Raw genomic sequence first — 17478 nt, 5'->3', positions numbered from 1 at the left:
ACAATTCGGCTAGTTTATCCAATGAAAAATTCGTACGCACGGGGATAAAGTGAGCCGACTTAGTCAGTCTATCAACAACAACCCAAATCGCATCCTTCTTACTTGCCGACAATGGCAGTCCGGACACAAAGTCCATTGTGACTCGATCCCATTTCCACTCAGGTATCATGATCGGCTGAAGTAATCCTGAAGGCACTTGATGTTCCGCTTTCACTTGTTGACATATTAAACATCTTGAAACAAAGTCGGAGATGTCTCGTTTCATACCATGCCACCAAAACCGACGTTTCAAATCGTTGTACATTTTCGTACTCCCCGGGTGAATTGACATTCGGCTACAATGGGCTTCGTTCAGAATCATCGAAATGAGTTCTGAATTTCTTGGAACACACAACCGACTTCTGAACCTCAAACAATCGTCATCATCAATTTGAAATTCGGATTCCATATTCGGAACACATTCAGCCCGTTTTGCAACCAATTCATCGTCGACTTTCTGAGCTTCACGAATTTGACGAATCAATAATGGTTTGGCCTTTAATTCAGCTACTAACACATTGTCGGGTAGAACAGACAAGTGCACATTCATCGCTCGTAAAGCAAACAGTGATTTCCGGCTTAAGGCGTCCGCAACCACATTAGCCTTTCCCGGGTGGTAATCAATGACAAGCTCGTAATCTTTCAACAACTCAAGTCAACGTCTTTGTCGCAGATTTAAGTCTCTTTGAGTCATCAAATATTTGAGACTTTTGTGATCCGAAAATACATGGCACTTTTCACCAAATAAGTAATGTCGCCATATTTTTAAAGCGAATACGATGGCAGCTAGTTCGAGATCATGGGTCGGATAATTTTTCTCATGTGGCTTTAATTGTCTCGACGCATAGGCCACCACTCGACCTTCTTGCATCAATACGCAACCCAACCCAAGTAGGGATGCGTCACTATAAATGACAAACTCTTTGCCTGATTCGGGTTGCACTAAAATTGGAGCTTCAGTCAAATAAGTTTTTAGTTGATCAAAACTTTTCTGACATTTCTCCGTCCATTCGAACTTAACATCCTTTTGAAGTAGCTTCGTCATTGGTGTGGCTATCATCGAGAAACCTTTGACAAATCGTCGGTAATAACCGGCGAGCCCCAGGAAGCTCCGAACTTCGGTAATATTTCTTGGAGGCTTCCAGTTAAGTATGGCTGAAATTTTGCTTGGGTCAACTCGAATACCCGATGCGGATACCACATGACCCAAGAAGCTAACCTCTCTTAACCAGAACTCACACTTACTGAACTTAGCATATAACTGCTTATCCCGCAAAATTTGCAACACTAGTCTCAAGTGCTCAGCATGTTCGGTCTCATCTCTTGAATAGACCAAGATGTCATCAATGAACACAACTACGAACCGATCCAAATATGGTCTGAAGATCCGATTCATCAAATCCATAAATACCGCAGGGGCATTAGTGAGCTCAAACGGCATCACTAAGAACTCGTAGTGACCATATCTCATTCTGAAGGCAGTTTTGGGTATGTCCGAATCTCGAATTCGCAACTGATAATAGCCCGATCTCAAATCTATTTTTGAGAACACTGAGGCTCCCTTCAGCTGGTCGAACAAATCATCGATACGCGGTAACGGATATTTGTTCTTTATTGTCACTTTATTCAGCTGACGATAGTCAATGCACAACCTCATGGTTCCGTCCTTCTTTTTCACGAACAATACTGGTGCACCCCAAGGTGAGAAGCTTGGTCGAGCGAAACCTCTATCCGTCAATTCTTGCAACTGAGCTTTCAACTCTTTTAACTCGGTTGGTGCCATACGATACGGAGCTATCGAAATCGGCGTAGTCCCAGGTACAAGCTCAATACCAAACTCTATCTCCCGAACAGGTTGTAAACCCGGTAATTCTTCAGGAAAAACATCCGGGTATTCACAAACCACCGGCACAGATTCGGGTTTCTTTTCTAATTCTTTGTCATCAAGTACATACGCAAGGTATGCTTCGCACCCTTTTCTTACATATTTCTGGGCCAACATTGAGGATATTACAGCTGGCAACCCATCCAAGTCCGTAGACTCAACTCAGATTACTTCTTTATTTGCGCACCTCAAATCAATAGTCTTGCTTTTGCAATTCACAACCGCATCATGCACGGTCAACCAATCCAACCCGAGAATAACATCAAATTCATCAAACGGCAAAAGCATCAAGTCCGCCGGAAAACAGGAACCTCGAATTACTAGGGGACATTTCTTACACACTTTGTCGACAAGCACGTAACGACCCAAGGGATTTGACACCCGAATTACGAACTCAGTAGACTCAATAGGTAAAGTCTTACTGGATGCTAAGGTTTCACATATGTAAGAATGAGTAGAACCAGGGTCAATCATAGCAATTACATTAGTATCAAAGAGAGTAAAAGTACCGGTAATAACATCAGGCGAAGAAGCATCCTCGCGGGCACGTATAGCATAAGCTCTAGCAGGCGCACGAGCCTCGGATATGGTCGTAGCATCTCTAGATCCTCTCTGACCACCACTAGCATTGCCCGTATTTCTAGATGGTCTACCTCGAGCAGTGGTAGCACCCGGTTTCCCACTCTGATTTACATTCTGTTCAGACAGCCTCGGGCAATCTTTAATGAAGTGGTCAACTGATCCGCACTTGTAACAGGAGCGGTCATGGAATCTACAACTCCCCGAATGCCATTTACCACAATGTCGACATTCCGTTCTGTCTCGACGTTCATTCCCAACACTGGCGACCGAAGTGCCTCGTGTACCCACAGGGGGTTGATCACGATCTCGTCTAAAAAGGCCCGAAGTGCCTCTAGACCGGCCCACATCATCTCGAAATTTCTTCGATGCCTGTTGAAGAGACTTTCCCGAGGATCTTTTACGAAACTCTCCAGTTCCCACATCAACTTTTTGTTTTTCTTTTCTAAGCTCTTCGCTTTACAAGCTCGCTCGACAAGTACTACGAACTCTCGTATTTCAAGAATGCCAACGAACATTTTTATATCTTCATTCAGCCCATCCTCGAAGCGTTTACACATGATAGCCTCGGACGAAACACATTCCCGAGCGTATCTACTAAGTCTAACAAATTTTCGCTCGTAATCAGTAACTGACATAGAACCTTGCTTAAGCTCAAGAAATTCCTTCCGTTTTTTATCAACAAATCTTTGACTGATATACTTTTTCCGAAACTCAGTTTGGAAAAACTCCCAGTTACTTGCTCTCAGGCACAACAGAAGTCAGAGTACTCCACCAATAGTAGGCAGAATCGCGTAGCAAGGAGATAGTACACTTTAGGCATTCATCGGGTGTACAAGATAGCTCATCGAGTACCCGGATAGTGTTGTCCAACCAAAATTCAGCTTTCTCGGCATCGTCGCTATCCGTAGCTTTAAATTCAGTAGCCCCATGTTTTCGGATTCTGTCAACTGGGGGCTTATTTGACCTTATTTGGTCAGTTACCGGAGGTATTGTAGGTGCGGGGGTGGTATTTGTCGGGAATGGAGGTTGTGGAACAGCCGTATTAGTTCGAATGTATTGGTTGAACCAATCATTCATCACGCTATAGAAAGCTTGTCTAGCTTCATCATTCGGGTTACTAGCATTAGGTTGAGAGTCCACCGGCGCTGTCCCTTGTGCGGGAGCAGGCGCTACACTCTCAAGATCATCAGCTACCGCTTGGTCGGGATCGGGATCCATTACTATAAATAAACACATTTGCAAATGTCAGAAATCACCACATTATCAAATAATCACATAAAATGGCATGTATAGCTAGACCCAACGCATTACGGTAGTCTTAGAATCGACTAAACCGTAGCTCTGATACCAATAAAATTGTAACACCCCGTACCCGAGTCCGTCGAAGGAGTCGGACACGAGGGGTTTGCAGACTTATATCACTTCTTTGCACAATCCATTTTAAAAATTTCCAGGCAGTTGGCTAACTGCGTCACTGTCACCCTAAAAATCATATCTTGAGTTTTACAACTCAAAAATCAGTTTCGTAAATTTTTCCTGAAACTAGACTCACATTCCCATCTACATATTTTTTTCTAGAATTTTTGGTCGGGCCAATTAGTACAGTTTATTAGTCAAATTCTCCCATGTTAAAGGGATTCACTACACTGACCTTTGCAGATTACGACTTGGATATCTCCCTGCACAGAGCTTCAATACTGATGCCGTTTGTTTTTATAGAAACTAGACTTAGATAGAAATCTATACATATATGGCATGACTCCTAATTATCTCTGGTTAATTTATAATGAATTTCCAAAGTCGGAACAGGGAATCCAGAAACCGTTCTGGCCCTGTCTCACGAGAACCTGAATATCTCTTAACATACTGTCCATATGATCGTTTCGTTACTTTCCTATGAAAATAGATTCATCAAGGTTCGTTTACATAATTTATTCACTATTTAATTCCATTCTTACTATTTTTAGTGATTTCTAAATCTACATCACTGCTGCTGTCAGCATCTGCCTTTAAGGTAGACTTTACCTATTTCATAGTTTCCATGATTCAACTAGCCCTTTTAGCATAAATAGCACAAATTATGATAGTGATTAACCATTCCCATGGCCAATCCTTGTTAAGCATATCCACACCTCTCAATAACCATATCCATACCAAATGATTTTAACATTATGCTCAAACATATATAAGCCATTTTCGCATGGCTATCCAAAATTATACAAATCCAAAGGGTCCATGACCCACAACAAAAAGGGTAGTCCTATACATGCCATATCCAGAGTTCAACTAAAAGAGTACCAAAAGGGCTTTGATAGTGTGGATGACTTCGACTTCGATGATCCCGAATCCGATATCTAACGAACAAATCTATAAAACAGAGAGCCAAAGCAACGGGGTAAGCATTTTAAAGCTTAGTAAGTTTCAAGTAATGAAATCGGCTTTGACTAAAGTATTACATTCACATAGCTAAATGAATCACTTTATTAATACACATTCTCATAAACATACTTACTTCACATTTCATCAACATATACACACAAGGTATTAACCTATCTAAAAGCCGAAAGTTCGTTAGTCGATTGAACGAATACTATTTAAAACGAATCGACTTTTCCGATGCACACGCAAACATACCTTATCGTTTGGGTTTTTCGAGCGTATTAATTGAATTTATTACAGCACAACACGCTCACCTTCGAACCCAAGTTTCTTCGGAATTTAGCCGGATATAACCACAAGCACAATTGCCTTCGGGTCTTAACCTGGGTATAGCAACTCGCACAAATGTCTTCGGGTCTTAGCCCGGATATATCAACTCGCACAAATGCCTTCGGGTCTTAGCCCGGATAAATCACTAGCACAAATGCCTTCGGGTCTTAACCCGGATAAAATCACTAGCACAAATGCCTTCAGGTCTTAACCCGGATAAAATCACTAGCACAATGCCTTCGGGTCTTAACCCGGATAAAATCACTAGCACAAATGCCTTCGGGACTTAGCCCGGATATCATTCAAATGCTCATGCACACATATATCAACAATCATGACACATCCATATTTCATTTTCGTTACTAAGGCTCAAACACAAAACATTTATTAAACCTTCCCAATTTCGGCTCAATAGCCACACACAAAGAGCATGATTTCAATTGGCTTTATAACATAGTCTCTATGCACATTCGGCTATCCGTCATAGTATGACTAATCTTTTCAATATAATTCAAGTAGGGTCATTACTCGAAGACTTACCTCGGATGTTGTCGAACGACTTCAATGGCTATTCAATTACTTTTTCCTTCCCTTTATCGGATTTAGTTCCCTTTGCTCTTGAGCTTAAGTTCAACAAATTTTAATGTCATTATCGCTATTCAGTATTACTTTCAGATATAATATATATAATTCGACTTTCAAACATAGATTCATTACCCTATAAGAACATACAATAATTCATAGCATTTCATAATGTTACAATATAATTACAATTTCCTATAAGCTGACTTCCTGAGCAACAATCACTAAAGTTTTTATAACTGGAGCTACAAAACTCCAAATCAATTGCCGTAAATTTTTCTTGACAGAAGACTCATTTATCTATTATCCATAAAATTTTCAAAATTTTTAGTTTAGCCCAACAATACCAGATTTTTCTTAAAGTTCACCTTGTTTCACTGTTTGACTAAACTGACTATCCTTCACTACGAATCAAATTTCTCATTGTACAGAATTCAAAATATATTCTTGTTTATTTCATTTGAAACTAGACTCATTAAGGAGTCTAAGCACATAAATTTTATCTTAGGGCCATTTTTGTACAATTTATACTGATTTTATAAAAACAGAACAGGGAATCTAGTAGTCATTTTGACTCAGCCCCACAATACTTCAAATATCTCAAGATCGGTAACTCTTTTGTTTTTATAGTTTCTTTTGTAAGAAACTAGACTCTTCAAGCTTTAATGACATAATTTACTCAGCTTCTAATTCAACTCCTACAAATTATGGCGATTTTCCAAAATCACCTTACTGCTGCTGTCCCCAAGCAGATTATTACCAAATCAAATGCTAACATTTGCATTTCACCTTAGTAGCTAGCTTAGCAAATCTTAATTTAACATATAATTGTTCATAACACAATTAAAGCATCCTCTCCATTCCATCAATTCAAATCACATACATTGCCCAATAGTATCCAAAATCATATTCGGCCTTAGTACCCAACTTGTTAGCCGATTTTTTCTCCATTTAGCAACTAATGCACATATGTGCTCATTTGTTAGACTCTACTTCACCTAACTACCATTTTCTTTTTCATCCAAATAACATGAACAACAACCATTTCTTGAACATTTTCTCTTCAGCAATTCTTCATAAAACATAAAGACTATAACCCAATCTCATCCTTTAATAACTAAAACCGAATGCTCAAGACACCACACCATTTCAAATTTTGGTCATGGGTTAAGCAAAGAAATTAATGACTAACTAAAAAAAATGCTAAAAATCCAAGAATCATCCTTGAACTTACCTTGATTTAGCTAACCACCATAGCTGAATTTTTCAAAGCTTTTCTCTTCTAGGTACGGCAATGAGGAGCAAGGATGGAGAAACTTTGGTTTCTCCTCCCATTAACTAGTATTTTATTAGCCTTATTCCTTATTTCATTTTGTAACATAAAATTATTAGCATAAAATGTTGACACAAAATAATTATAATATGCTTTAGTCCATAACATGGTCGGCCACCATCTAGAATTTGGCCAATTTGACATGCAAGTACAAGCATTTTTAACATGCATCAATAGGCCACTTTAACATTTGCCTATCACATTTCTAAATTTTCTCACACAAGTCCTATTTAATAAAATTCACTTACAATTAACAAAATTCAAACATGAAATTTTCACACATGCATATATACATATAATAAGCTTCAAATATGGCGGTTAATTATTTTTATGACTCGGTTTTGTGGTCCCGAAACCACTTTCCGACTAGGGTCACATTTTGGGCTGTCACACCTTGGATTAGGTTCAGTATTACTTGGTAAGCTACCTTGTGGTCATTCGGAGATTAGTTTGGATAGCTGGCCTATCTGAGTTTCGATCCCTTGGATTGATGCTTGTTGATTCTTAAGTGTTGTCTCGGTATTTTGGAAACGGGTTTCTGACACCGATATGAATTTAGAGAGCATCTCTTCAAGGTTTGGCTTCTTCTCTTGTTGATAAGATGGCTGTTGAAAACCCTGAGGATTTTGTGGCTTTTGATTCCCTTGACCACCCCAGGAGAAATTTGGGTGGTTCTCCAACCTGCATTATAAGTATTACTGTATGGGTTATTTTGAGATCAAAAGTTATTGTTACCCATATAGTTGACTTGTTCCTCTTTAGTTGTAGGATTGAGGGATTGATATTCTGTATGCACACCTCCTCCACTTGAGTCACACCTCATTACTGGATGTACCTGCGCAGAATCAAGTAAACCATCAATCTTTTTATTGAGAAGTTCTACCTGATTTGACAACATAGTAACTGAGTCGACGTTATAAACGCCGGCTGTTTTTGTTGGCTTAGTCCTTATGACTTGCCACTGGTAGTTATTCAGTGATATTTCTTCAATGAATTTATAAGCCTCTTCAGGTGTTTTTTTGTTGATGGTTCCGCCAGCAGCTACGTCAACCATTTACCGGGTCGAGGGATTCAGACCATTGTGGAACGTTTGTACTTGTAGCCAAAGCGGTAACCAATGGTGAAGGCACCTTCTCAGAAAGTCCTTTGTATCTCTCTCATGCATCGTAATGTGTTTCTAAATCCATCTGCACAAAAGAAGAGATATCATTACATAATTTAGCCGTTTTAGCCTGTGAAAAATATTTTAGTAAAAATTTCTCGGTCATTTGTTCCCAAGTAGTAATTGACCCTCGTGGTAACGAGTTCAACCACTGTTTAGCTTTGTTCCTCAAAGAGAAAAGAAATAACCGAAGACGAATGGAATCATCAGAAACGCCATTGATTTTGAATGTATCGCAAAATTCCAGAAAATTTGCTAAGTGAGCGTTGGGATCTTCATCCTGCAAACCATCAAACTGAAAAAACTGCTGTATCATCTAAATAGTGTTAGGCTTTAATTCAAAGTATTTACAGCTACAGCAGGTCTAACTATGCTAGATTTAGTTCCTGTTAGAGAAGGTTTAGCATAATCATACATAGAACGTGGAGCAGGATTTTGATTAGCCGCAATTGCAGGCGACAGCTGATTGCCTTGGTTTTCAGCCATCTTTTCGGTTGGGGATTGAGTATCGTCTTCTTTCTCGTTCTTCGAGTATCGTAAGCTGCGCCTTATCTCTCTTTGATTTCTATGAACTGTACGATCGATTTCTTTGTCAAAAAGTAACGGTCCCAACGGGTTTCTTCTAGTCATAAACTATAAAAACATACCAAGAGAGGGAAAAAGTAAATTAATAAACAATAATAATAATTAAATTAAATTAAATTGCAAGAAAAATAAATGGCTAAAGTAATAAAAATTGAGCGTTCCTAATATTTTAGTTCCCCGGCAACGGCACCAAAAACTTGATCGCGTGATTCGTAACAAGTAATAAATATTTATAATGAAGATCAAACCTAGACTAACTATTATCACGACGAAAAGGCAAGCGCACCTATCGAACAATAGTATAGTAGTGGCAAAACCGGGATATCGTACCCAAGGGAACCAAAAGTACTAGTAATAACTATCTTTTTATTATCTAGCCTAAGAATAAAATGGGTTTTATTTGTTTTAATTAACTAATTATCTAAACTAAGAACGCACAGAGAAAAGAATTGGGGAATTGCTTTTGGGAAAATCGATTGACTTGAGACAATACCTAAGGAAAAATCCACTAGACTTTACTTGTTATTCTAAGGAAAAATCCACTAGACTTTACTTGTTATTCTAGCTCCGAATCGAATGATTTATTCATTCAACTTGTTCCGTAAAGATCCCTAAGTTATGTTATTATCCCTAGTCAAGACTAATAAAGTCTAATCCCTAGACTGAATCACCGAGACTTTTCTCTAATTAACACTCTAGGGTTGTATTAACTCGATCTATGGATCCCCTTATTAGCTTTCACCCTAATCCGGTAAAATCTTGTCACCCTATTTCTAGGCGTGCAATCAACACTGCTTAATTATGACAAAAGTACTCTTAGACAGGGTCTATTCCTTCTCTGAATAAGAGCATATCTTGAATCACTATCCTGGGATATCAAAACAAGAATTAAGAACACATAATTAACAATAAGTTAAATATTTATCATACGATTCAGAAAATAATAACAAGATTCGTCTTAGGTTTCATTCCCCTTAGGTATTTAGGGGATTTAGTTCATAACTAAATAAGAAAACATCTCAGAAGAATAAAGAATACAAAACATAAAGAAAACCCAAAACTCCTGAAGGGAAATTGAGGAGATATCTTCAGTCTTGATGATGAATCCGGCTTCTAAGATAGATCAATCAGCTTTCTTGGGGTAATTCCTTGCCCCCTCTTATCTGTGTCACCTTTCTTCCTCCTCTAGGGTATATTTATAGGCTTTGGAATGCCTAAAAGCCCTCAAAATTCGCCTTTTCTGAATTGGACTCAACTTGTGCCCGTGTACGATTACTTCAGGCCATGCTCGAGCCTGCCAAATTGACACGGCCGTGTGGTCTGCCCATGTGAGGCGGTTCAGGCCATGTTGATTTCGTACTTTGGCCCATTTTCTCTGTTTTTGGCATGTTTCTCGTTCCTTTCACTCTCCTATGCTCTCTTAGGTATAAAACATGAAATTAAAGCATTAGGAGCATCTAATTCACCAATTCTAATGGGAAATCATCCATAAAATGCGTTAAAAATGGGTAAAAATATGTATAAATTACTGTTTATCAAATACCTCCACACTCAAGCATTTGCTTGTCCTCAAGCAAAATTCTCAACTCATAATCAAAATAAATTCTTCTCAACTTATAATTTCTATCGATAATATCTCAAATTAATCCATAGGGAATCATACATTGAAAATTCAACTAAAAGAACATAAAAGTTTCAAACATTCGAAGTTGAGCATTTTATTCCGAAAACATAGGTGTCTCCCCTCATCTAAGTAATTATCTTCGATTCAAAATATCGTAGAGTTTCACATCCTTACTAAAGAATCACTCGAGGTGTTTAAGGACAATAAATGAAGCATTCAATAGTCAATAATGAAAGGTCATTACCATAGGCCTGCATGAGAATCAAATCTCCACCACTATAATTTAATATGATACATCAATCAAAAGGTCTTTAGAGGGTTGTAATGAGGCTTGGTTAGGGGGTGTGGTCACAAGTTAAAAGAAAGGGTTAGAATAGAGATTGAATTGGACAATTGCCTAACTATAAAAAGAGTTAATCATCACTTGCGTACAACAGAGCTTCTTTTCAGAATATAGAATTACTAATGTGTATACATAATTTTTTTTTAAGAAAAAGTTAAATAACATAGACTAACTATTAAGATCAGGACATAGCTAAGCAATTTGTTCAACTTAAATCTCGACAAAAATATGGATTAATTTAGGGGATTTCAACAATAATAGGTTAAGGGTTAATATTAAGGGTAATACAAGAAATGGCTTGTTAGGTTCAAAGGGGTTTACTAGGTGTTAATCGTAGAGTTAGGCTTTTCATGGCATGAGTGGGTTAATCCTAAGTGCCTTAATCATTTTGACATATCAAATCAAATGGTGTGGTCTCGACATGCATAATCAAGCAAGTTCTAGAATAACAGTTCAATACTAACGCACTCCAAGCAATAATAAAAGTGAGCATGAAAGAATCAATGATGCTCAAAAGGCTCAAAAGGCTCAAAAATCTCACAAAAATTATGGCTTTTTGATGTTTAAAACTTGTGAATTCCAACTCAAAGTAATACCTAAACTTTGGAGAAACAACCTAATATTTTAAATTCTTAAAAATCAACTTATCATGCTTGATTCTCTAATGTCTTGAAGTTTAAACAATCAATGCATAAATGCCCATGTTTTAATTCAAGATATATCAACAAAAATCATAAATCAATCAAAATTTATCCTAAATATAATATGAGAGCTTTTCAAGAGAACAAGGTAGTCATTCAGGGATTTTTCTAATAATGAAATAAATATCCCCCCACACTTAAGACGTACATTGTCCTCAATTTACAAAGATGGATATTAGAGTATAAAAATAAGTTATGGAGATAAGTGAAACTTCCTGTATGATGAATTCCTCGAACTGGAGGTTTGGAGAGTCATTGGTTCGAGAGTGGAGGAGGATACTCTGGCGATCGTAGAGGTTCATTAGTCCATAAGTCATGCACCAAAAGAATATTATATCTAGTGGTAGCTATGGTCTTGGTCGATCAGGACATGCCATTCGTGGAGAACCTTTGCCGGTGAATTTTTTAGTTCCTATAAGATGATGAGCTGAGAAGCTCTATTTAACTGTGATAAAATCAGGAACTTTTTAGGGGATATTAGGAAGAAGAATTACTCATAAAGAAATAACCGAAAATGATAATTAAAAATAAAATTCTAAAATCAACTAAAAATAAAAATAAAAAGTAGTTATAATAAAAATGAAAAATATAAAATAATAAATAAATGTTTTTAAACATCTTCATCGCTGGATGGTTCGCGAGGTGGGACTGGCGATGAGATGTGGAGGTGCTAACAAATCTGTTGTAGAGTAGCATCAATGTTGTTAAAACGTTGAAAACACTGTTGCTCGAATCGAGTGAGGTACTCAAAGATGTCAGTATATGAAGCCGCCGCATAAACTGGACGAGAGGGTGGTGGTGGCTGAGTCAGTGGGTCCTCGTGCTGTGGAGGAACATCATCAGGAATGTCCTCGTAGGCTTCCTCCTCGGTAGATTGAGCGAGACGATATTAGGGAGGATAGGTTCCTCGGCGCCTCTCAATCATCCTCATGCTAAGCATGCTCGAGATGCCTTGTGGAGACATCTGGCCGATGAGGGTAAAGGATGATTCTTGGGCTGCGGCGCTGAGGAGCCCGAAGTGTCGAGCCAACCAAGTTACGTAGGGGCCAATGGAGATGACCCATTCTGATGCCACTTCGTCTGGTGCTGAATCGAGACGACGATGAAATAGGTGAGGTCGATGACGTGCCAGTGCTACATACACCATAAGCAGTAGGCATCTTGAATGTTGATGACGCCGGTCCTCTCTTGCCTCCCTGTAATTGTGTGAGCCAAAATGGCATGTAGGTACCTTAGAGAATGAGGGAGAGCCAATGCCTTGGAGTGACTGGGATTGTAGGTGGCCCCACCTGGTACTAGTGCATCCCAGCATCGTAAAGGAGAACGATGGATGTGGCGGCTAAGAGCATATAAGTCATTCTCCTCTTTGAACTTCTCTGTATATAAGCCCAATGCAGCACCGAACTCTGTGATGCTTAGCTGGCGGACTAACTCGCCCAGGCGAAACTGGACCGTGCCGGGATCATCGTAGTTCGTCATTACTATTTGAAGATGGAACGTTGAGCAATATTCCATCGTGAGCTCGAGGTATGGTGGCTCGATAATAACAAAGAATAGCTCCCGAGGGTCGGTGGTTAAGAGGACCCGAATCGCATTAACCAACTGAACTTGTTCTACGGCTGCCCAGCCGATGCAGTGGCCCGTAATTAAAGGTCAGGCTCGAAGGATTTGGAAAAGTTCTTCTTGGGGCCCTCGGGGAAACTGAAGGAGAGGGTGACGAATTTTCGTGGTTAGACCCGCGGAGGATGACGCTCCTTTCCTTTTCTTCGAAACAGGGACAGCGGCCTTTTTTCCTCATGAAGACGACATTAAAAGCCTGTAATATAAACAATAATAATAGATAAACGAATAATAATAACAGGTAAATAAATTCGAAGAAGTAAAAATTCATGAATTTGAACTAACTTATTTCAGCCAAGACTACTGATATAAAGCAAACTCAACCACAATAACAATGAGAATAAGAATATAAATGCAACGGGTATGAGGTTTTCCTAATCTTGATTTAACACGGAATGTATGATAACTAATCCTAGGAATACAAATTATATGATAGACATTGGCATGGTAATAGCATGAGAATAAGCATAGTAATGTCATGACTAACCTAAGAATGCAAATTAAATGACAGAATAATAAGTAAAATGAAGAATAGTTCAAAAGATATGAAGATTATGTTGATACTAAGCATTAGAAATAAGAAAAATAGAAGTGAAAGGAGTAAACAAACGCTAGGGGAGAGAGATTGAACGTCAAAAATGGAGTGGGAAGCGACGCACGGGCATGGCAGGGAGGGCGTGTGGACTTGCAGCGGCTAGGATTAGGGTTTTTGAATAGGGAAGAAAGTGAATAGTGCAGGGCATTTATAAATCTTGGGGCACACGGCCAGGGAACACACCCGTGTTCCCCAATTTTTAGCCCGTATGATTCGTGAATTTCGAAATTGGGCGCGTCTGACATTTAATACATGCCCATGTTCCTTGGGCGGCTAGGTGCACACGGCCGTATCGCATTGCCATGTCTAGCGTTGTTCGCTACTCCCATGCCCGTATATGAAAGCCCCACGCCCGTGTTCATTTGACAGGTTCAACCATGGGTGTTAGACACGGGCATGTCACACGCCCGTGCTATTTTAATAGGTTCGCCCACGTTCTTCCACACGGGCGTGTCGAACGCCCGTGTTGTTTTGGCAGGCTCGACAACAGCCATTTCGCAAGGCCGTGGCATTTTGTCGCAGCCCATGTTTGGGGAAATCTTTGCCCTATTTTCACACGGCTCTACGCATGCCCATGTGCTTGGCCGTGTCTATATGGAAAACCTGTATTCAAGTGTTCTGTTAGTAAGTTAGATGTCGAATACTAAATTTTAAAGAATTTAATACAGGTAGTGCTCTGGTTGCCTCCCGAGAAGCGCTTATTTATAGTCTAAGCTCGACTTACCTCTCCGTTGAATGATCATGGTGGTTTGAGGAGTTTATACTCCTCATTCCTGCTATCAATCTCATCAAAATAAGGTTTTACACGTGTGTTGTTTACCTTAAAAGTGCCGAACTTGGGATGACTCACCTCGACTATATCGAATGGAAAAATGCTGAGTACCGTAAGAGGAATTTCTTCATTCGGTGTAGTAGCGACAATGTGGGGATCTGCGGCATCTAAGAAGACTCTATCTCCAACCTTAAGTTGATTTGGAGAGGTATTGAGCTCGTTCTGTCGTATATTCGGTTTGTGGGGTGTTCCTGGTTTATGCATCTGCCATTCATCTAGCTCCTCAATTTATAGCCTTCGATCTTTCTGAATAGGTCCTCTGTAACACCCCAAACTTGGCCCAGACGTTACTACCGAATCCGGTGTGTCACATTGAAATGTTACTAGAAAAGTCATGTCTTAGTGTTTAAAGAATATATTCATTATAGATTAAAGTGAATGGAAGCTGTGCACCAGGTAGGATGCCAGAAAAGAGGAGGTGAATCAATTAGACTACTTAAGTACCCAGCTCTCCGCGAATCCAATCCTAGACATGCACGCAACCATTGGCACACTTTGACTTAGTGATTGTTCATGGAAAACCAATTCGTTTAAAACCATTTGAAAAGGTTTTGAAAACGTTTTCGTTGCGGAAGCTTTGCTTTGTTATCACGATATTTTGAAATCAAGTAACCTTTTTAAATGAGCCCTAGAGCTATTCAATTTCAAACAATTAAAACAATATCATATCTAAGCTAACAAAACATACTAAAAACAATTAAAAATAATTAAAGCGGCCTTGTTACAACCCGAAATATAACTGAAAAATAACTTAAAGAAATACTAATTTAATTAAAAACCATCTGCGCTGTCCACGTGGACACCCTGAATCCTACCAGCTCCAAGTCCCCAGTTTAAGGCTCACCTGCAAGGGTAAAAAGGAAGGGGTAAGTTTGGAAAACTCAGTGTGTAAAGTAAACCTAACTAGAGCCTAAATCGGTTCAAGCTTTACTGGGCCTAAGCCCTATCCAGGAATAGTATTAAATGGGCCTTAGCCCTATTCAGAAATCAGTGTGGTCCTTAAGCCCATTACAGTAACAGAACATATATTATACATGTATGTAGAAACCCAACCCATGTCCAGCCGTATACACCCTCATACCAACCTTACACCATGTGGGGAGACAACTCAAGCCACCCTTCCGCTACACACCACAGAATTTGCAGCAGAGCTGCCAGAACAGATAATGTGACAGAGTCACCAGATACAGATATTTTGGCAGAGCCACCAGAACATATATTTGTGGCATAGCCACCAGAACGCTTCCCCCATCAATAGATCCCAAATCCTATGCAACAGATATACATGTCATGGCATATAGCATACAAAAACAGAATATCATGCGTTTCAAACAGAATTAACCCAAGGGGTATAATGGTAATTTTATACTTAGGGGTATTTTAGTAAATTTACTATTTTAGGGTTTTCATGCATGTTACAGCCATTAACGTATTAACAAAAACACTTACCGAGCATTTTTACCGAATTGGGCCTGTTGGCCCATTAACCCTATTTCGGCCCATTAAGCCCAAATATACCGAAGTGCACGAAATTGCACACTTTGCATTCTTACCGCTTGAGATTACCAGGATTAACAAACAAACTATCTCATGAGCGCTCCTACGCTTGCAAGTCCACAAAATACCGGCTCTTTGGCATTTTGACTTTTCGGCTTTTGCCGATCTAGTCTATAAGTGGGTGTCGTTTACACACCTGTTTTACGGTGATCGCTTGCCAAAATCTACCATGTACCTATCCTTTGACGCAAATAATGACTAAGTCTAGATCCAGTCGTTTCGATGTCCTCACTTCCCACTGCTCCTTGATCGACAGCCTTTATTCCACTTTACTCATAATAGAACGATAAACAAAACCAATAACCCTTTAGTCTTAGTCGATAGCCACCCTATGTGAATAGGGGTTTTCGGGTTTTTCTTAATTCCCAAAATAATGAACAGAGAGATGAGATCTAAGCACTTACCGAAGATTCACTTGCCAGAACCATTCCCAAGTACCTTTCTATTCCCGATCTAATGTAGATCAAATCCCCAAAATACGAGTAGAGAACAGATCTAATGATTCGGCTTCTAGAACCTATTCTGAGGTATGCTTAATTCAGTTTAAGAAGAAAATAGGAGGATAACGAAGAAAAAGAATAAAGGATTCGGCTAAAGAGTAAAGTCGGCTATCACGTAGAGCGGTTCGGCTTTTCGAAGGGTAATCGGTTAGCAATGGTTTGAGAGAGATCGGTGGAAGAAAAAGAAAAGGGAAAGAATTTTAGGAATAGCAATAGAAGATTTAGGCTTCGGTGAAGAAAAGAAAGATGGATCAAAAGGAATGAAAGTTGATAAAATAAAATAGAAAATATGATAAGAGAATTTGAGCTGAAAAAAAAAAACAAATAATGCATCCTAGCCAAAATTTGAGAGCTATTTCGGCATCTAATTTACCCAAAGCCGAATGAGTTCTATTTTGGCACCATTGTCCTTCCCATATTCAAATTCCTTATTTTGCTCCTTAATTTTATCCCTTAACTCCTTCCCACCGTTTAGCAGCCTTATCCACCCCTTGCACCGCTTCAACACGCTGCTAAGAGAGTCCTGATCAAACTCCAACTCCTTCCCCACGCGAGCAGCAAAATTGGTCCTTCGCGCTCACAACAGCTCGACCTCCAGACCTCCTCCTGTCCCTGCCCTCCACATCCTGCTGCTGGCCATTGCACCAATCTTTCCTTTGCACCATAATAGGGTCACAATTACTCTTAATCTGTTCCTATTGAAGCCTCGGTTACTTGCAAAATAAAAAAGAAATTTCGCCTGCTATACATCTCGATCCTGTGACCCTCTAAACACACACATACGCTGCTTACCACTGCACCAAAGTTCCTTTCATGACATAATCTTCTC

At 39.3% G+C, this 17478-nt stretch overlaps 1 long non-coding RNA gene and 1 other non-coding gene across 2 annotated transcripts; one reads left to right on the top strand and one right to left on the bottom strand.

Moving 5' to 3' along the window:
* The first annotated feature begins 8242 nt into the window (after positions 1-8242).
* Positions 8243-8350, top strand: LOC121230063 (small nucleolar RNA R71). The gene has a single exon (XR_005928015.1). It is a non-coding gene; the product is annotated as a small nucleolar RNA R71 (small nucleolar RNA).
* A 6903-nt stretch (positions 8351-15253) lies between these two features.
* On the bottom strand, positions 15254-17275 carry LOC107961456 (uncharacterized). Its single transcript, XR_005927367.1, has 3 exons — positions 16554-17275; positions 15678-16416; positions 15254-15436 (listed from the first exon to the last, which is right to left on the bottom strand). It is a non-coding gene; the product is annotated as an uncharacterized lncRNA (long non-coding RNA).
* Positions 17276-17478: the final 203 nt, after the last annotated feature.

Source organism: Gossypium hirsutum, chromosome A05 (assembly GCF_007990345.1).
Source record: "Gossypium hirsutum isolate 1008001.06 chromosome A05, Gossypium_hirsutum_v2.1, whole genome shotgun sequence".
Classification (NCBI taxonomy): Eukaryota; Viridiplantae; Streptophyta; class Magnoliopsida; order Malvales; family Malvaceae; genus Gossypium; species Gossypium hirsutum.
Note: the sequence above shows the minus strand (reverse complement) of the source record. Positions and strands in the feature narration are given on the sequence as shown.